Below are 21,913 nucleotides of genomic sequence, written 5' to 3' on the forward strand. Positions count from 1 at the left end.
TAAAAACAGTGACAATAAGCAAACAAATGCTTTACTGCATTCTTGAGAGCACATCTAGCAGCTCAGGGAGTTGTCAATCTGGGTGCTACTCCATACCTTTTTTCTATGTTTACGCTATTCATAAGCATTTAGCCTTGTTCTTTATTTCTACAGTCAGAAAAATAATCCTCATGGCTAAAACATTAACTGTCATATCAGCTATTAATCAAAAAGAGAGTTCATTACATAAAAGATACCCACATACATTTCATGTAAGTGAAACTCAAACCTACTTTTTAATATGTTATTTGTCATGGTAAGTCAGGCACTTAGAAAAGTAGAGTGTGGGTGGGCAGAGATCAGTGAGGTGGCTTCTGAATGGGATTTCTATCAGCTCTTTCAAACAGTGACAGGCCCAAACCAGAGCTCTGTATCCAATACACTGCCACCAATTTTTGGAACAGTTCAGAATGAGGCTCATCTCTACTTTCACTAACAAAGGGGTTCTTCCACCCTTTCAGAAAAATAGTCTCCATAAATGCTTTGGAACCTGCCTACTGTTCCAGCTGCAACCATTTTTCTAAATCTGTCTTTTCTTGGTGGAAATAGAATAAGATTAACTTGTGGAGTTTGGTGGTAGTTATTATTTGTATTACAGTAATTCCCAGAGGCTCCAATCACAGCCGTGTTCTTCTAGACTTTGTGAAAACACAGGAAGAGAAGATCCCAACAAGATTCCCACCTAATTTGAAAGAAGGTGCAAAATATCAGTGTAATAAAGTCAAGGAGGAAGAGAAGAAGGGAGGATGAAGGTAACGACAATAATATTATAAGGTTTCCTAAGTTATGTGATAGTTCTGAATGACTTAATTTTTTTAATAAATACCCACTATCCCCAACTGCTGTTTATGCTCGCTACTCTTAGGTGGCTAATTTTATGTAGCCATCCCAGAAGTGGGTCTTCAGGAAGAATTTGAAGGAGATAGTGTACTCCCTCCCTCCTTTCCTCCCTCCCTTCTTCTCTCTCTCTCACACACACACACACACACACACACACACACACACACCATTTGCCCATGGCTGTGAGAGCTCCTGTGCCTGCTTGTTCCTGCCTTGCTCGAGTCCCACTTCTGCCTTCTTCCAGCTCTGCCCCTGCTTTGCCTCACTCCAGATAACCCAGTTCTAACTCTTGGCTCTGATTCCTAACTTCTGTTCTGACTCTTGGTTCTGGCATCTGGCCTCTGATCCTGAGCTCCAGTTCTTGGCCAGCAATGCCTACTGTAACCACTAGGGATGACTGCCCACATCCTGCTCTCTGATAGACGGTGAGCTGTGTGAGGTAGTCACTGTCATTAGAAGGAAGTAAGATGATGGATAGGACTCAGTAGTAGTGGTGAGGGAATCCACTGGGGAATGGATTGAATTTTGCTCTGTCTGTCTTGTTGCTGGGTTATTAATAGAGCTAGTTGGAACATTTTTGATGAAATCTAAATATGCTGTTTCATCGATGTTGAAACAATTTATGGAGCTATATCCATTTTTATGAAGTCTTAATTGAAATAGACAAGGTAGATGAGGTAATATCTTTTATTGGACCAACTTCTTCTGGTAAAAGAGACAAGCTTTCAAGCTTCACAGAGCACTTAGAATCATAGAAGATTAGGGTTGGAAGAGACCACAGGAAGTCATCTAGTCCAACCCCCTGCTCAAAGCAGGATCAACACCAACATCATCCCAGCCAGGGCTTTGTCAAGCCGGGCCTTAAAAACCTCTAAGGATGGAGATTCCACCACCTCCCTAGGTAACCCATTCCAGTGTTTCACACACACCCTAGTGAAATAGTTTTTCCTAATATCCAACCTTGACCTCCCCCACTGCAACTTGAGACCATTGCTCCTTGTTCTGTCATCTGCCACCACTGAGAACAGCCTAGCTTCATCCTCTTTGGAACCCCCCTTCAGGTAGTTGAAGGCTGCTATCAAATCCCCCCTCACTCTTCTCTTCTGCAGACTAAATAAGCCCAGTTCCCTCAGTCTCTGCTCGTAAGTCTTGTGCCCCAGGCCCCTAATCATTTTTGTTGTCCTCGGCTGGACTCTCTCCAATTTGTCCACATCCCTTCTGTGGGGGGGGGGGGGGGCAAAACTGGAGACAATACTCCAGATGTGGCCTTACCAGTGCCGATTAGAGGGGAATAATCACTTCCCTCGATCTGCTGGCAATGCTCCTACTAATGCAGCCCAATATGCCGTTAGCCATCTTGGCAACAAGGGCACACTGCTGACTCATATCCAGCTTCTTGTCCACTGTAACCCCTAGGTCCTTTTCTGCAAAACTGCTGCTTAGCCAGTCGGTCCCAAGCCTGTATGGTCTTCAGGTCTGTGTAGCTTGAAAGCATGTCTCTTTCACAGACATGCCAGAGCTTGCCAGCGTGGAGCCCCGGAACCTTTAGGCTTGGCAGTTCATAGCGCTGGGCCCTCTTGGCTTGCTGCATCCGTTAGGAATGTAAAAAAAAAATTGCTTTAGCCCCGGCACCTCTTTCATTACAAATTAAGCGCTGCTGTTTTACCAACAGTAGTTGGTCCAATAGAAGATATTACCTCACGCACCTTGTCTCTCCTATCCTGGGACCAACACAGCTACAACAACACTGCAAGAAATGAAGGATATTTTAACTGAGATGGTTTTTTGAAGTCCAGGGATGTCTGATCATTTCTCACCAGAGAGCGAGAGAGGGAGAGAGGGAGAGACACACACACACACAGAGAAGAATTGAAAACCTGAAAACCCATGCTCTGCCCCCAGTCCCCATCCTGCTTCTGGCTCTCTGGCTCTTCCCCTGTCATTGTGCCATGGCCCCAGCTTGGGCTGGAGCTGCAGCTGGCATTGGGGCTGCAACACCCGCCTGCCCAGTGCTCCAGGCCTGTGGGGCAGGGGAGGCTGGGGCTAGGGGCAGGTGGGGGCTAGGGGCAGGCTGCCCATCCTCCTGGTGTTCCTGAGTTGGGAGGGGCAGGGGGTGCTCTGGGGCTAGGGCCACCAGCCTGGGGTGGGGGCTAGGGGCCGCCATGGGGGACGGGCCTCTGGGCTCGGGCCAGGGTGTGTGGAAGAGGCAGGGCCTCAGGCAGAAGGGGCAGGGCTGGGGGCTAGCCTCCCCCAGCCAGCAGTTCACGCACCGCCCATGTCTGGCCAGCTCTTGTTTTTAGATCTTGGGGTAAATGATGGGCCTGTTTATTTATTACTGTGTTTTCAAAAGATAGCCAAGGGTGCACAGAGCTTTGGATGGGTGTTCTTTTGTTATACGATAGCAAAAACCTAAATCGATAGGTGCTGTACAAACATAACCAATTTATTTATTATTAACCTATCTTAATGGGACTCTGGCCTGGCTGAAGACTCTAGGCAGAAACATATGAAATAGCAAAATATCCTGAGGAATGCTATCCTCACTTAAATAAGCTAGTACTGGAAATCGCAAGAATCTGTTCTCCCCATCACTAAATGTGCTTGAAGAGAAGAGAGGCCAGAGGTTATGTTTGAAAAGCTGAACAGGGCAAACACTTTTTTTAAAGCTGAAGTATTCAAGAAAGAAGCAGCCTATTGAAGTTATAATGGCACTTAGTACAGTGAGTTATAGTAAAATGCCTGCTGACCTCATGCAGAAATTGTCAAAGAGATGCACAACTTGGGGCAGTTCTGCTTAGGAAACAGTTTTTATGGGGTTATTAATACTACCAGATACAGTAACATCATAGAGCACCAGTACCTAGAATAATATGCCCTCATAAAGTGTACTGAGAAGCAACCCAGGGAAAGAGGAAAGAAAGTAGAAGAGCCTGCTGATTCAGTTATGGCATTAGTAATTCACTCTCCCTTTTCACTTCTGTAGAAATACAAATGGTGTTCCTTCACTATGTGATCTGAGGAAGAGTCAGCAGAATGTATTTCCTGGAAGCAGACGATCACCTGGCTGAGTGATAGGTCTGTCAACTAAGAGAAAAGGCAGACACACAAGACAAAATGCATTGTTGGTGATGCTCTGCTCTTTCCTAGAAGTATCCTCAACATCACTGCCTTTTTGTTCATGATGCTATTACACAGAAAAAAAATCAATATGTGATTTCTTTCCCTACATGCAGTGGTGAGAGAGAGAAAGGAACACAGAGTAGTTGAAGAGAAATGCAGTGTTTATGGCTCTCATAAATGGGTTGAATGCAAGGAGCCTTGGGTGGTATTTGATTTTGACTTAGGTAGAGTACCTGGATATCCCTTTATGTGGACTCCAGCGAAACCCTAGATCAGGGGTAGGCAACCTATGGCACACGTGCTGAAGGTGGCATGTGAGCTGATTTTCAGTGGCACTCACACTGCCCGGGTCCTGGCCACCGGCCAGGGGGGCTCTGCATTTTAATTTAATTTTAAATGAAACTTCTTAAACATTTTAAAAACCTTATTTAGTTTACATACAACAATAGTTTAGTTATATATTATAGACTTAGAGAAAGAGACCTTCTAAAAACGTTAAAATGTATTACTGGCATGCGAAACCTTAAATCAGAGTGACTAAATGAAGACTCAGCACATCACTTCTGAAAGGTTGCTGACCCCTGCCCTAGATGCTACAACCCACAATCACTGCTCAATACTTCTTTCTTCCCCCCAAAAGGTAGCTTTTAAAATCCCTATCTGTTTCCTCAGATTTATTTCTGTGTGAAGTTCACATTCTACCAGATTCAGTTCATTAAGCTCCCACTGAATGGCTCATTCTGCAGCCACAGCACATGCTATACACATAGCACTGCTTTTTCATTCAGAGTCTAGAAAAATGCATTCTGTGCAACCTTGAATGAACTGTTTGTCTTTTGTGCTGCTGAGTAGCTTGTATCTGTGGTTCCCTCTCAAATCCAACAAACTGATTTCTACACCCACAAAAGCAACGCACCTTGAAAGGTGGCCTTCACTCTTTCCCTCAGTTCAGCTGCATCCTTTTACACCCTTATTCTAAACTGCAGCAGGAGGTTTTTGTATCCTAACTACTCGACTTCTACCAGTTTTGTGTCCTAGTTGTTACTCAGTAATTTATCTGCAAAGGGGCTTAGATTGGGCTTAGGATCTGGCCTTGTAGCTCCAATCTATAGCCAACTATATAAGAGTGCTGGGTTGCAAATGCTGAAAAAGCAGCAAAGGGTTAAACAGAGGGGAGGGATAGATCAGTGGTTTGAGCATTGGCCTGCTAAACCCACGGTTGTGAGTTCAATTCTTGAGGGGGCCATTTAGGGATATGGGGCAAAAATCTGTTGGATGATTTAATTGGGGATTGGCCCTGCTTTGAGCAGGGGGTTGGACTAGATGATCTCCTGAGGTCCCCTCCAACCCTAATATTCTATTAAACAAATTTTTTTTCATAACTTTTTCTCATTGTTTTGGAAACTTGGAAGTTAAATCCATTTTCTCACTGAAAAGATAATGTGCATGTGTACCAGCACTGATTCGTTACTGCACCATAACGTACATTCCATGTGGGCTGGCTCTTAGCCTTGTTTTATTTTTTTAAAAAGTAACAATCATGAAAGTATTTGTTATGAAAAAATAAGACACAAATAATCACATTTTTTAAGCAGCTCTGCGAAGAAAGTAGCTCACATTCTGGGTCTTCCGCCTGGACCCTGTCCATTTTAAACAGGGAAGAACTGAGGTGGGGAGCAGTTATTGGCCAGAAGGCAGTCGTGGGAGCTAACAGCATGCTCCTATCTAAAAAAGGGGTATTGGCTGTGCTGTATGGGTCACAGTGTAGAACTGGATGTGTTCCTATTGCTCGCTTTCCCCAGTCTGCTTATTTTAAGTGCATGCTTATTGAAGCAACGTGAGTGCAGTGGACATGCTAGTTAAGATCAGAATTATTGGCTTCAGGTCTGAGGTATGGAGTGAGAAGAATCTATCACTTAAGTACATTGGCTCACTGTGATGCCCTTGTGGCACCATACCAAATCATGCCCCTTTATTTACACTCTTCCATATGTCTCACATAATCTTCATAAGGTTACCAGTCATCTTCCACTCTTTGATAAGCTTTTATGTACTGGTACAGCTGTGGGAAGCTTAATGAGTGGTGGTACTCTGAAAAGTGACTCTGTAAAAATATTTTTGTAAGGTCACAAGTAGAGATGGTTGGAAAATATGCAGGTAACATCTTTCATTGGAGAATGCAGTTCTGTTGAAATTGAAATGCTTCACAAAATCACATCAATTTCACCAACATTTTGTTTCAGAGAAAAAACAGGAAAAAAAGCACTGGCAATATTGAAATATCCCGCTTCAACATTTTTTGAATGAACTGTTTTGATTTTTCATTTTTAAATGACTTTTCATTTCCATTTTATGTCTTTATTTTATGAAATATCATATAGTATATAAGACTTTTAAAAAGTCCAAATCCATTTGATTCATCTGTTTTCTTTCCAGAATTTTCCTTCACAGAATTTTGAAAATTTCAGGTTTCATTCTGATTTGGAATGAAGCCAAATTTTTAAATCTCAAAATCCGTAATGAAATGGGATTTCAATCCTCCACACAACTCTACTCCCAAGCTTACTGCCTCTTAAGACTCCAAAGCAAACTTGCCCAGTGAAAGAAAAAATAAACTATCTACCAGTCCTGCAAACTTATTCTGGGGTCTGAAAGTCAAATAAAGGTTCTTCAATTGGAATTTATATCTGCTTACTTTACCTACATATATACCTTTTACTGCTGTGCTCCTGTTGGCCCTGCAGAACCATCATCCCAGTTATAGGAGACCGAGTTGGATTGGATAAGTCACTTATAAATCATTTACAATAAATAGCAAAATATAGGAGAAGAAAATGAGAAACTGTAAAACTTTAATGATTTGACACTGCTAAAACAGGCCAAATGGGTTAGTCTCCCATTTATTCTGTTTTATAGCAAATGCTCCTGATCTGTGACCTTGTGTACCAGAGCTCACCCCATATCAATTTTTAAAATGTTTTCTTGCTTCTTCATGATTAACTCATAAACATGGTTTTAAAATGGGAAAGCTAGTATGATAGCAGCTCAAGTGTTACTGCTTTACTACCATGACCCAACTCAACAAACTGATCTCTCTCAATTACAACTACTCCCTTTCTGTGGCTGGAAACCATGTATTAACTATAGATGAAAAATGTAAGGATCTTGTTTCCTGCCATACACTTAGTGAAGTCACTCAGTAAATGAAATGATGTTTTCAGGTAATATACTGACATGCTACACTGGAGTCAGCTGTAAATCAAACTGACCTTAAATTACCCTTCAAACCTGCATCATTTCAAAAATAATTACTGCTCCAAAAAAAGCCCTCTTGCTAATAAATTTATTAAATTGAAATAATTTTACTTTATCAAATACTGAAGAGGGAAAGGGGCAATTTCTATTACACTCTGCATGGAAGACTGATGTAACAATAAATAAATGAAAATGTTGTTTGATTCCCATATATCTTGGAAGCAATACTGCTCTGCAACACTGCAAACAGATAAGGGAATAGAAAAACTGAGGAGAAAGAAAATTTACAGTACAAGACGGTATTACTAGAACCACACCTCTGAAATCAAGGAATGAACTCTTCATATGGCGAAAAAAAGATAGTACAGACCCAGCAGTAGCACTCTTCTAAGAAGCGCTGTAAGAAGACCAGTGGTTAGTATGACTTCTTTGTATGTGAATGGGTTAACGGCAAGTATTTGATCTTAATATGCCCAAATAAATGTTAGTCTCTAAGGTGCCACAAGGACTCCTCATTGTTTTTGCTGATACAGACTAACACAGCTACCCCTCTGAAACAACTCATTATGTTTTCAGAGAAAATAATGTTCCATTTGTTCGCCTATTGAAATAAAGTGACTGTGTGCTAGTGAAATTTGCAAGAAGTGTTCACAGACTCACCATCACAACAACAAGAAAACCAAGGCCGGGGGCCTCTTCTGGCACAAACAGGGTACAATGGAATTGTACCTGCTTACTCCTTGGAGGAATTTTGCAACAGTAGTCTGTAATTTCACTGCTTCAACTGGCTTTTATTTCTGCAGATTGCCTTGCCACTAGCCCTTTGCTTTTGTGTTTAGTTTGTCTGTTTCGCTTTGGTGCCTCTGATGGTTGGTGCTTGTTGGAAACATTGCCTAGTGGTCAGTTTCTTCTTAATGCAAGGGGAGGGAGCTGGTAGAGGGAGCCTGGGCACTCCCACTTTACCAGGCTCCAGCCCATAGCCCTGTGAGGGTTAACCAAAGGATCAGGACCCAAGAGCATCTTAAGGATGCCCTCTTTGAGCCGCTTCCTACCCATACCCGCCCATGGTCCAAGCTTTGCAGACTGTAGCAAAAGCAAAGGTGCTAAAGAAAAGGTACTAATGGTACCTTCAGGCTGTCTGGGCCCAGCAGGTAGGCACCTTTCCCAGAGAGGCTGCTGCAGTGTCCCTTCTCAAGCACTCCAAAGGCAGATCCTTCTCCCTGCCTTGTCAGCCCCCTTCTGAGCTGTTTGGCTTCCTTTTAAGTCCCTCCTCCCCCTGGAGCATGCTCTGCAGGTGCAGCTGGGTGGGGTCGCCTGGCCCCACACTTGCTCTTTAATTCCTTCTGCCCTAGTGTGTGATTTAAACACCCTGTCATGTTGCCCTGTATTTTCTTTGCGCCAGATTAACCTCCATGGGCTCAGTGGTCAATCTAAATTCCAACAGAAGCTCCACAGAAGGCCTGCTGGTGGAGGTTTCTCACAGGAGAGGGGATGGGTCAATGATTCTCCTGGCCAGCCAGTTGCTGTTTTCTAACAGGCAGGAAATGCTCAGTTTTTGTGCTAGCCAGCTCTAGGTTGTTGGGATGGTGCCAAATTTGTGTGGCCATACTGAATGAATGGTGTCAGCATAACTTGACATGACTTAAACATGGCTGAATGGCTGCAGAGGATCCTGGGAGCAGGGTCCCTTTAAGCAGAAGCAGATTTGATAAAGGACTGGCAAAGTCGATATTGAACCTATTGATTGGCAAATATGGGCCCAAGCAAAAGTAAATATCACATGTATAAAGTTCCAGCATGGAGCACAGGTCGACTGGTTGTAGTGACCTTACAGCAAGGACACCACACAGAGAGCCAGCGTGAATGATTGATGAGTGAGTAAATGTGGAGTGATCTTCATTCGGTAGCACCACTACCCCCGGCCTCTTCTAAAATATTAATCAGGTAAAAATTAGTAACCACATGCCCACTGGGCATGCTTTTAAGACATGTGACTCCTTTGAGGGAAAAGAGTATAAGACTCAAGCAAAGTAAATTACTGTGGTTGTGATTCATTAATTGATGCTTGAAGAAGCAACGCTGCTAGACAGAGTAGCCAAAACTCTGCTCTGTGGGCTCAAGTAGGACTGTGAACCAGAGGGGTCTCAAGGCAACCAAGGCCTGGCCTCAAGGGAATCCAAGACAGACCAGAGGGCTGAGAAGAATAGACCAGGAGAAAAGAAGCCATCTATAAAATTGGTAACCATCTTCTCTGTTTGCCAAGCAGGAACTGTATGAGGCTAGCGCAGGGCCTGTTTGTGTATGTTTGTGAAAGAGAGACTTGTTAAGAGGAATATATAGCTCTTAATGTCTAACATAGGAGTTATGTGCTTAATATAACCCTTTACCATTTGTGTAATTCCTTCTCAATAAACTGCTGTGTATTGAAGATAATTACTGTGAACCTTTTTCACTGGCATGACAGTAATCTGCTCCACCGGGAGCCAGTAAAGATCCATTTCAGGGGTAGTAGAACCCCCTGGTGTCAACATAGGTCTCCTGGGGCAATGGGACCTATAGGCGACTTGTGCGGTACACCCTGACTCCACCTAGACTTACTGTTTCCAGAGTCCCGCAACTCAGTGAGTGAATCAGATTTGGGTGTCTTCTTCGCCCTTCTCATCAAGACCTCACGTAAATGAGTGCCAGCCCAGCACACATCACACTTTTCTTTGCTCCTACACCACCACTGATGTTGTGGGCAGGATTGGCTGACTCTTCACTGCTTCATGTTTGCTAACTGGGCAGTGAGCTACCAATGTCCAATGCAAAGAAAGATGTGACCCCCAAAGAGCACACCACCCTGGCTGTCAGAGGTAGGGATTGTTTTGTGTGGTCGTGCATGTTGTATTGCATTATATAAACCTGTTAAGTTTTACCCCATCACATGAGCTGAGCACCTGTATGTAAGAGTATGCATAACTAAACCAGTTTAGGTAAAGACAGAATTCACTTCATGCAGCCATTTACAAGTGTGCACAATGGGTGTAAAACTACTATTCTGGTCTGGTTGCATTTTGCACCCCTGGTATAACTTTAACTGACTACATGGGGTGAAGGCATTGGAGGATCAGGCCCAGTGTATCTCAGTTCCTGGTATGTTTTGAGCATGAGTAAACTAGCTCATGTCAGGGAAGATTGATAAGATGCTGAAGGGTTCAATTTTTTCTGGTTGACAAACTCTGTGTTATTGTCATCATGCCTCTCATAATTTCCCCATTAGATACATTCTTGATTCCTGATAAATGATCCACAGAACTCACCATTATCTTCACCCCCAAACACACTGCCCTGGCTTCATGGCCATAAATTTTAGTCATCATGTTGTACACACAGTGTGAACTGTAAGATGTAACATTTATTTTTCTATGGTTTGGTTTAAATTGTGCTGTTAACTAATGCCTCTCACTGGAACATCAAGTCTAGTTCAAGAATGAGTTTCATCTGAGTTTGATGAGCTTTGCCAAGTTCATCAAGTTCATGAGCTATGATGTAGCACTTTAAAGAGTGGAGAGAATAGGGTCAGAATTAGTCAATCCATCAGTAATAATTTGTACCCAAAGTGATCAGGAGCATGGAGGATCTGGGAGCTCCAGCACTGCTTTATACTAGCAAGGGCTGAAACCCAGCACTAATGAATTTTAAAAATATGTTTTTCATTTTAATTTGAATAGGCCAAAAAACTTCCTGTGAAGACTGAAAGAGAAATAGCAATATAAAGTTAATAAATTAGAAAAAAACACTTTCATTCTGCAGACATGACTATAAAGGACAGATTCCTTCCTGACCATCTTCTTTCCCAAAACAGCAATCAACTACCTCAGGTGCCCTTAACTCAGGGGTTGTGAATAGGATCAGAGGCTCATGATCACCCTGTCCTTCCAAGATTGCTAAATGGGATGGTGTAGTTTTGGGGAGGATCCCAGCTAGACAGGTGGGAGGTCCTGGTATGGAAGAGATTGAAATCAACTGCTCTACTTCTTGGCTCTAAAAAAATGTTTTTTATTCTGCATTTAATAACCCCCAGGATGGTCTTTTCAGATCGCAGTTTGAAAACTGCTGGAAGGCAATTGGAAGATGAGATAACCAGACCTATTCACCAGTGCCACTACTCCTTTCCAATTTCCTGCATAATCTATTTTGTTGTGCTTCTGTGCAGTAAACAGTTACCACAGTCCACCCCAAGGGTAGCTGCATTTCAATGTTAGATGAAATGAGCTCTTTATTTATGAGTTTTTACGTAAGATTTTTAAGTCTGCAAAGTGCCTTGGGATGAAAGGCTCTATATAAATAGAAGTTAGTATTATTTATACTTGACCGTATACTCTCAGCCCTTACCTGCACTGTAGGACTCCAGGAGTTCCTCCATTTCCCTCCTCATTTTCAGCATTGACAATGGGAGTATTTTTCAGCTTTACATTTTAAATATTTTAATTTATATCTTGCACTCACATCTGTATTGTTTTCTAATGCCTATTGATATTTTTGTTTTAGATATTTGTGATCTCTCTTATGTGCATTTGGGTTTTTATTTGACATGTGTGACTAATTTGGAGTCCAACTGCACATAGAATGAGTAATTGTTAAATTTTTCAAATAGCCTGTCTGCTTGAATGAGGGCTGTACTTACATAAATTAGGCAGCTACTGTGACCGAGTCGACTTGAATAATGTATCTCATAAAAAGGGACCTTGTTGTATCCAGTCATGATCAGAAGTCTTTAGCACTTCCTAATTATAATTAGAGAGCACATTGTTGTGAAATTAGCAAATTAATTAGAGCTAAGTGTTTAGGGAGTGCAATGTAGTGCACTCTTCTCTAGCACTTGTATACGTTTTATGCCTTATTGCTGTGCTTTTGCATTAACATTTTAAATAAAAAGCAACAGAGAGTCCTGTGGCACCTTATAGACTAACAGATGTATTGGAGCATGAGCTTTCATGGGTGAATACCCACTTCGTCAGACTAACACGGCTACCCCTCTGATTTTAAATAAAGGATATCTGACTGTGGATCTTGGTGTCTCAGTGGTCTTTGCTCCCTCTTCATTTAAAAAGGATTTTGAAAAATTGGAGAGGGCTCAGCAAGGAGCCACAAGAGTGATTCAGGGTCTGGAAAAGCACATGAGAGATTGAGCTGATTACATCTATCTAGTTTGTCAAACAGAAGGTTAAGTGGTGAATTGATCACAGGCTCTATCTACGTGGGGAGAAGATTTCTGATACTAGTGGGCTTTTTAACCTAGCAGACAAGAGCCAATGGTAGGAAGTAGAAGCTAGACTAATTCAGACTAGAAATAAAGTGCAAGTTTTTAACAGTGAGGGTGATTAACTATTGGAACAATTAGCTATGGGATATGGTGGGTTCGTCATCATATGAAGTCTTTCAGTTAAGATTGGGTGTCTTCCAAAAAGAGCTTCTGGCTGAGCTACAGCATATATTGGCCTGTGTTATGCAGGTCAGATTAGAAGATCACATGTGGGGCCTCCTTTTCTTTCAAAGTGGTGACAGAAAGATGCTGTCAGAGTTGTCAATAAATTGTAGTGATTCACATGTTGGAAGAAACAAAGATTTGCTACATGGACATACGTAGAGCCAGACTGTGTGTCGCCCTTCTATTGGTGTACAGAGATAAGGGCATAAGGAGCCTTCCTGCCTTTTACATCCCTGTTTAGGGGACTTTCCTGAATGTGGCCACAGTGCTGCTCTCTGAGAGCAGACCAGCCCTGGTCTAAAGGAAGATGCAGCAGATGTGCACTTACCTTTAATGACCAAGGGAAAATCCTAAAAGAGAAAGTTGGCACCAGGCATCTGTACAGGTCACCGTTCTCCTAGGCTGTGGAGCGTCTTCAGGTTCATTAACTAAACCCAAATGAGAAGTGAACGCTGCTATCATGTCCAAGGTTTCTGTGTCCAGTGCAGTTGGCGTAACCACTATAATAAGAACATTTTCCATGGGAGAAAGACAAGTACTCACTGTCCCTTCCAACGAAATGCTAAAAGACCTACTCTAGAAATGAAGGATTTACAGTTATTACACTTACAGGCACTTGCTGTTCTACATTTGCACCCATTTGATTCTATCCAATAGCATACACAACCTACTTGCGAAGGGTAGTACAGAATCTGAGCGTTGCCAGAAGAAAACATAGAGACCAAGTTTAGTCAGTTAGGTCAAACTTGCAATAGTACTGTATGTATATACAAGTTTCAAAAAGACTGTACTGTATCAGCCACATCAGTTTGAGGTGTGTCTTTCATGCTGATGCTCCTTCTCCCAGCTATCTCAATATAATGTGCGATAAAGTATGAATTTGGCTCAAGAGCAGAATTTCACACGAGAATTTCTCACAAATCTTAGCTGTGCAGAGATTACTGTCTTTCCATAAGGAGGCTGCACATCTTCAGAAAACTTAAGTCTCAAGCAACATTTTACTGGATCCAAGGCAAATTCATAACATGGGGCCCCATCCCATTCCACAAAGACACATTAATTAATGAAAGAGAAATTTGTATTTTGTTTCTGAAATGGCATAGATAGGCCATAGCATTTTACAGTTTTACTTTTCTGTCCTTTTTCACTGCAAATTACAAACGATCTCACTAAAGTCCATTTTTCTTTTCAGCGGGCAAAATAACAAGTTAACTTAAGGTTTCAGAGTAGCAGCCGTGTTAGTCTGTATCCGCAAAAATAACAGGAGTACTTGTGGCACCTTAGAGACTAACAAGTTAACTTAAGTATTCTTGTGCCATAGTAGATTGTGTGCAGTTTTTGATGAAGCCCAGCTTGCTGAAACTTCTTTTGGCTTTTGCCACAGTCACTGGCAATAAGCAAAACTTTTGTAGGGCTATTGTGACAGTTTTTCATTACCAATCTGCCTTGGCCACAGTTGATAAGGCTGGGGCCACAGGATCTTTTTGGGGAGGAGATGACGAGGCACACCAAGTATCTAAATTTTAAAACTTTATTGATAAAATAATAAAATAACAGCAGAGAGTGCTGGGAACGCTCCTATGTCACTCAGGGGGAGAAAGAAAGCATTAATGCCCCAAGCCCTAACCCATTTTCATACTCATACATGCACAACCCAGACTGGCCAAGTCTGGGTGTAACGTCAGAAGAAGTGGGGGGGAGGTGGACGGGAGTGCTGTCCTGGGCCCAGGCTGTCCAAGGATCTGCTGTACTCTCTGAGGCTAGGTCTACACTACAGCGGGGGGTTGACCTAAGATACGCAACTTCAGCTACGTGAATAGCGTAGCTGAAGTGGCGTATTTTAGGTCGACTTACCTGGCTGTGAGGACGGCGGCAAGTCGACTGCTGCCGCGCCACCGTCGACTCCGCTACCGCCTCTTGCCGCGGTGGATTTCCGGAGTCGACGGTAGAGCCATCAGGGATCGATTTTATCGCGTCTTCACTAGACGCGGTAAGTCGATCCCCGATAGACCGATTGCTACCCGCCGATCCGGCGGGTAGTGAAGACATGCCCTAAGTTGCTTCAGCTCTCAGGAGGGTTTTAAGTCCTGGGCTCCTTGCGGGGGGCGGGGGGGGGGAAGGGTTTCGTTCAGGGCCCTCTGTTCCTGGTGCTCTTTGTACCAGTCCAAACAGGCTTGCTATGGCCTCCCCGGTTTCCCAAAACATCCTGGCTCCGGAGAGTGTTTTCCCTTCTGTTGGCCTTTGCTGTTGCCGTTTCATTTGCTCTCACTTTTCTCGCTGTTATCTCTGCAGCTCTGTGTCTCAACTTAATTCTTCTCTTCTCACAGCTGGTTGTGGGAGGGGGGGTTGGGCTTCCCCCCTTCTGTCTTGGCAGGTAGCAGCTGGCCTTGAGCTGGAGTTAGCTTCTTATCTTCGGACTGAGCTTGCTAGCTGCAGTGTTGAATTAACCCATTCTTTGCTTTCTTCTTTCTCTCGTACCTGCAAAGGAAACTTCCACTCCCCACTCACACACCTTTGACCCTCCCCAAAATGCTTTGTGATGCTAGCAATAGCGTTAGCAATATACAATGCTGATCTGCCTTCCCAAGGGACTCCCTGAGGGAGGGGGTCTTGGGGTGTGACACTCAGCCCTTCTAGGCACCCTGGAGGACCAGCTCACTGTTCAGAATGTTGCTTACATTCTAACACTGCTTCAGATTGGTTCAGGTAAATCTTGCAAGATCTCATGAGATCTGAGTGCCACGTAGAGACATAGGTACAAACATACTCAACAAGAGTATATAAATAACATTTAGTCAAATTCAAACCTCCACAATTTAGCCTGATTTTTTTTTCTCATGGTGATGGTCTTGTGCCTTCTGGTTAGGCCTCTTGGACTAGCCAGGCCCTGGTAAAGTATACCCATTTTCCCTCCTGTACTTGGGGCCTGCACATACTGCTGAATGGCAGCACAGAAAAGCTTAAACTTAAATGACAAATAATAGGGTAGAGGAACAGGAATTCTTCCTGAATCAAACGGGGAGCTTATCACAGTTCTACAGCATCTAATTGTACCACCGCGGTCATGCAGCATCATTACAAACGCTAGTATGATTCTGTCACCAATAAAAACCACTGCAACAAGAAAGATGTTGACATTAGGACATAGAAATCTCAATATATTTTACTCCTCAAAGGCTAAATATTCCAATCACCATTCCACTATGTTTACCTGTGGAAGGAAAATGGGAAAGTACAGTAGAAGAAGTGTTAGTTATTCAGCCATAGTCCACTGTAGAGGTCACTGGCTTCTCAAGGCTGTTCCAGCAAATTGAAACATGCTTTTCCTATTCCCTCTCAAGCTGAAAATTCTTCTCTTAGTTGCTGGGCTTCATATTTATGACAACTTGTTGATCAAAGTAAGAAATGTGGGACAAACAGATGTAAAATGTCATACATGTTACATCAGGTACTTGGATAGGCAGGCTTTCTCAAATTACACACTGTATATTTTGGTTCTTATTTCCAGGGTAGCGTCTAGGCCAAGCATCAGTACTTGTGCCACCTATACCACTGAGCAGAGACACTGGCAACAGCATACACTACAGAATATGGTTCTGCTTCAATTTCCACATTTTCCTCCAAAGCACAGTGCTGTGAACCACTCAAAAGCAGCTGGGATGTCGGCTTAATGTTTGGGTCACCTTTTCATCACTAAAGCTGGCAGAAATATAAGAGGAGAAATAGGGGAATCTGGGTTCTCACACATCTGCTGTCCTGGCCACCCTCTTAATTTGATTTTGTGGAGTTTCTTGGACAGTGAATGGCAAATGATGACCACATTAAAAACTGTGGGATGCACATTGTCTGTACAAAATTTAACCATTGAGTGGATGATACTTGTGATACTGCTGTCTGAAACCAGCAAAGTGAAAGTCTCCAGTAGAGCAGCTCATTCATACTGTAGTATCTCTTTTCTGTATATTATTTATTCTTTTGGCTATAATAGGCTATTTATATTATATTATATTAAGATACTAGTAACATAAACAGATATAATGCTTCTATATGCCAGAATATAACGTGTATACAGAATATTGGCAACATACGGATAGAATAATTCTTTTCAAGAATAAAGAGTCTAAGGTTTTTTTAAAGAATAGTTCAGCTGTGTATGCAAATCAGGAAATTGTGCATGTAAAAAGTAATAATTAACCATTGCACATGCAAATACCCATTAGTGTGTACAACTGGAGCTGCACCACAAATTAGGCATTCAAATGCACATATAAATCCCCACCTAATTTGTTTAGAAGTCATGCCTATAATATAAACAATAAGTTATAAACCATAGTTAAAATCTATAAAATAAATACTTTTTGAATTCCAAATATTTTAAAATAACATATGCATATTTGGAACTAATAATTCTGTTCCTTATTATTTTACTGTACTATTCATTGGAATTTCGTAGCTAAAATTTGTACCACATGAATACTGAGAATTTTTTTTTTACTCAGCTGTCTACATTAAAAAAAAGTTTAAAAAACAAGTTCTGAAGGCCTGCAGGAAGGAACCAATATATTACTCCAGGTCTATGCTGGTGTAACTCCTCTGAAATCAATGTGTTTTTTAAAAAATATCGAATTACTGTGGGGACAAATTTTGCTCTGTTTCACAGATGTAAATCTGGAATAAATACTTGGAGATCTTTGTAATCATTGAAAAGGAGGCAAGAGTTGTAGGAATCAGTGGAGTTGCTCTGGATGTATACCACAGTAAATGAAGGCAGAATCTAAGGTTGAGCTCCCTGTGAAGTAATTAAATTGGGACTCAACTTTGTAAAGCTGAAGATTCAGTGTATGGCCTTCGTGTTTCTGTCCCAAACTCTTATCCATTGAAACTGCGGGTGGTGGGGGGCACCGAGTGCACAGGAATAGGTGGTGAGAGAATAAATAATGGGCCTAGAACTGGTGTGCTTGTAGAGAGACGGGAACAATGCATGGTGGCTTCCTGTTAAATCAGAAGAGATGTTTTTGCACAAATGATTTGCAGTAATGGGATATTTTTCTCTTTACATTGTAAACAACATTAACATTTCTTTATCAAACAAATCCATTCATTTTAGAATACCATGCCCTTTCCATAGCTTAGGAAATAAGTTTGCAGTAGGTCTGAAAGCCTGGTATTATTGTTCAGGAAAAATAATCTGATTTTTCGAGTGCTGGAATAAAAACATTATCATTTGTCTTCCATTTCCTCTTTTGGAGCAAAGGTTAAAAATGCAATTATAATCATTGTGAGTAAATTATCTTTACCAGTACTGGTGTGCTCTGGGAGATTTTTTTGTTTGTGATATATTATTATTACGAGTTTATAATGTGTTCCTGATCAGAAATGAGCCATCATTAAATAAGACTATGGAAAAATAATATCCACACTTTCCAGCTCAACTGGATTTCAGGAGCAAAAGCACAGCCATTGTTTTCACAGGTTCCAGTTGCACCTGAAAAAGGAAGGTCAGCCCTCTGAAGATGGACACAGGACAATGCATTTGTGAAAGTCTTTATGCACTCAGGTCAGACTTCCACACATACAGGCCTTGCCTACACCAGCAAACATATATGCTGGAACTATAGGTCCTGGGGGTGCTGCTGCACCCCCTGGCTTGAAGTGGTTTCCATTATATACAGGGTTTACAGTTTGGTTCAATGGCTCTCCGCACCCCCACTATAAAAACTGTTCCAGCGCCCCTACTAGCAAGTTTAGTTATAACTCAACACCCTTCAGTGTAGCTTCACTGGTGGCAGCAATGGCGGAAGTTGCAGGGTAGTCCAGGTATGGGTATTTTTACCATTGTGCCATCTAACCCTACTCTGATTAGATAGATATTTATACATACAAACTTCCAAATACACAAATGAACACTCTGCTAGGATCAGCCTAATCTGTACATATTTTAGGAACATGGTATAAACATTTACAGCAAAATGCAGCTTATTATGACTTTGTTTGCTAAGTAGAGCAGCCTCTTCCTTTAGTTATGCTTAGGAGAAGCATTTAGGTTAAAGATGACCTACAAAGGGGAAAAGTCTGGTTTTGTCCTTTTGGTTCTTTTTTAATTATATGGTTTTTTTTAAAAAGCCTGAAAGTTTAAAACATTTTGTCTGCTTGTATTTTATTCAGGTCTTGTCAGTTTTGAAAAACTCACTTGCTAAAGAACTGATAGGATTATCATAGAAATATAGGACTGGAAGGGACCTTGAGAGGTCATGTAGACCAGCCTCCTGTGCTGACTATACCTAGCCTATCCCTGACAGGTGTTGTCTAATCTGTTCTTGAAAATCACCAATGATGGTGATTCCTCAATATCCCTTAGAAGCCTCTTCCAGTTCTTAATTACCCTTATAGTTAGCATGTTCTTTCTAATATCTAACCTAAATCTCCCATACTGCAGATTAAGCCCATTATTTTTGTTTTACCTTCTGTGGACATGGAGAACAATTAATCACTGTCCTCTTTATAACAGTGCATAACATATTTGAAGGCTATCAGATCCCCCCTCAGTGTTCTTTTCTCAAGAGTAAACATTTCCATTTTTAAAAAAAACTTTCCAGGTTTTCTAGAATTGTATAATTTTTGTTGCTCTCTTCAGGACTTTCTTCAGTTTGTCCACATCTTTCTCAAAATGTAGTGCCCCAAACTGGACGCAATACTCTAACTGAGGCCTCACCAGTGCTGAATAGACATGAATGGGACAATTACCTCCCATGTCTTCGATATGACACTCCTGTTAATACATCCTAGAATGATATTAGCCTATTGCATTACATTTTTGACTCCCATTTAATTTGTGATTCACTATAACCCCAAGATCCTTGTCCGCAGTCCTACTGTCTTGCTAGTTATTGCCCATTTTACATGTGTGCATTTGATTTTTTCCTTCCTAAGTGTAGTGCTTTGCACTTATCTTTATTGCATTTCATCTTGTTGATTTCAGACCAGTTCTCCAATTAGTCAAGATCATTTTGAATTTTAATCATGTCCTCCAAAGTGCTTGCAACCCCTCCCAGCTTGGTATCATCTGCAAATTTTGTAACCATACTCTCCACTCCATTATACAAGTCATTAATGAAAATGTTGAATAATACCAGACCCATGACAGATCCCTGTGACACCCCATTAGATACGCCCTTCCAGTTGGACAGCGAACCAGTGACAACTATTCTTTGAACTGGCTTTTCAACCAGTTTTGCACTCACCTTTATAGTAATTTCATAGAGACCACATGTTCCTAGTTCGCTTATGAGATTGTCATGTGGGACTGTGTCACAAGCCCTACTAAAATCAAATATATCATGCCTACTATTTCCCCACTATACATTAGGCCAGTAATCCTGGCAAAGAAGGAAATTAAGTTGATTTGGCATGACTTGTTCTTGACTTATTTGTGTCAGACCCCCAGAGTACAACCCGGAACTATGGAACCGCTGTGCCCCCTTAACTCTCCAGCCCGGGCTGTCTCTCACAATGCTATGCTAGTGACAACTAGCAAACCCCTCCAGGTGCTTTGCTCTCACATAGCCATCAACATGCAGAGACACACCCAGCAGAGTGCCTGAAGGCTCTTACCAGCCATTCATTAATTGTACTCAGGTAGACATCAGCAAATCCTCCTCACCCCAGTATTGGTGTGCTCTGGGAGATTTTTTTGTTTGCACCCCAGAAATGTACCATATTACACTACTCAAGACCTTCTTTTGAACAATGCACACTCATTAATTAGTTCGCCACTTCATCAAAGGATGGTGGACATGCCCCAGATTTTGTAATTTGAGCAGATTGCCCAAGCATTTAGGACAAACTCACCGGTTAAGATTAAACATTAAAATAAGTTTGTTAACTAGAGAAAGATAGCTTTTAAGTGATTGTAAGTGTTAGGCATAGAGGTCAGAGTTGGTTACATAAAAAATAAAAGGTAAAATCACAGTTTAAATCCTAAACTTTATCAGACTAAGCAAGATTTGAATCAAACAGTGTTTCTCACCCTCCTGGATGTTGCAGGTAGAATTCAGTTCACAGTTCATACTAACTAGAAAGCATTCTAGCTAGGACAATCCCTCCCCCCTAGCTCAAGGAGGTTTCCCTTTTTCTTCCAAACAATCTTGTTTCTAGGTGTTGAGATGGGGGAGGAGTGAGGCAAAGTGGTGATGTCATTGTCCCTCATTTTATACTCGCTCCCAGGGGCTGGAAAGATCTTAACTGTGTCATGAGAGTTAGACAGCGCCCATCGAGTACGTACTCTCTCAGGAGTCTTCAGTAGGGGCCCGCTGTACCACTAAGTACCATAGGAAAGTACCCTAAGTACCCTATTGGGACAGTAGATTCTCCTTAATGGGCCATCAGCACTTGGCTGGCTAGTCCTGGTGTAAATCTGTCTTGGAGGTATTAGTTGCTCCTTTGTTGCCACTGAAAGGCTAGCTGTGGATGTCACAACATATTTTGGTAATAAACATATAACAAAACTTCATAACTTCACATACAATCGTAATACATATAATTCAATGGGGTAGTAATGTTCAACAGATCATGACTTTTCAAATGATAGCCCACAAGGCATACTTTGTATAAAACATATAATAATCATATAACAATGATGAATATGTGGATCCAGGGTGTCATTTTGAGGTACAGAGTGTCACACTATTACCCTATTATTTCTAGGTGCTTACAGATTGATTGTTTAATCATTTGTTCCAGTATCTTTCCATGTATCGATGTTAGTCTGACTGACCTATAATTCCTTGGGTCCTCTTTGTTCCCCCTTTTAAAGATAGGTGCTATGTGTGCCCTTCTCCAATCCTCAGAGACCTCATCCTTCCTCCATGAGTTCTTGAAGATAATTGCTAATGGTTCCCAACTGGGTAACAAAATGGAAGATGAAATTCAATGTTGATAAACGCAAAGTAATGCACATTGGAAAATATAATCCCAACTATACATATAAAATGATGTTAGCTGTTACTACTCAGGAAAGAGACTTTGTAGTCATTGTGGATAGTTCTCTGAAAACATCTGCTCAATGTGCAGCAAGCCTCAACTTTAGGCTCCTGGCTCCTCAGCTGTCACCTCTCTTGGCTAGAGACACACGTCTCTATCTCTCCTGACTGGTCTGTATGGCTTCCCTGCCTACACTATGATATTCGC

The sequence above is a fragment of the Emys orbicularis genome, chromosome 2 (genome assembly GCF_028017835.1).
Source record: "Emys orbicularis isolate rEmyOrb1 chromosome 2, rEmyOrb1.hap1, whole genome shotgun sequence".
NCBI classification, from domain to species: domain Eukaryota; kingdom Metazoa; phylum Chordata; order Testudines; family Emydidae; genus Emys; species Emys orbicularis.